Raw genomic sequence first — 346 nt, forward strand, 5'->3', positions numbered from 1 at the left:
ATTGTTTGTGAATATCCGGATGTATTTCCGGATGATCTGCCTGGATTGCCACCCGATCGTCAAGTAGAATTTCGTATAGACTTGATACCAGGTGCAGCTCCGATAGCAAAGACACCGTATCGTCTCACACCTGCGGAAATGAAAGAAATGATGAAACAACTGCAGGAATTATTGGACAAGGGTTTTATCTGACCAAGCACATCTCCTTGGGCTGCTCCAGTCCTGTTCGTTAAGAAGAAAGACAGAACTTTCCGGATGTGTATAGATTACCGTGAGCTTAACAAGGTAACTATAAAGAACAAATATCCATCACGGCGAATTGACGATCTTTTTTATCAGTTGCAAG

The sequence above is a fragment of the Cynara cardunculus genome (assembly GCF_001531365.2).
Source record: "Cynara cardunculus var. scolymus isolate 2C chromosome LG 1, CcrdV1, whole genome shotgun sequence".
Classification (NCBI taxonomy): Eukaryota; Viridiplantae; Streptophyta; class Magnoliopsida; order Asterales; family Asteraceae; genus Cynara; species Cynara cardunculus.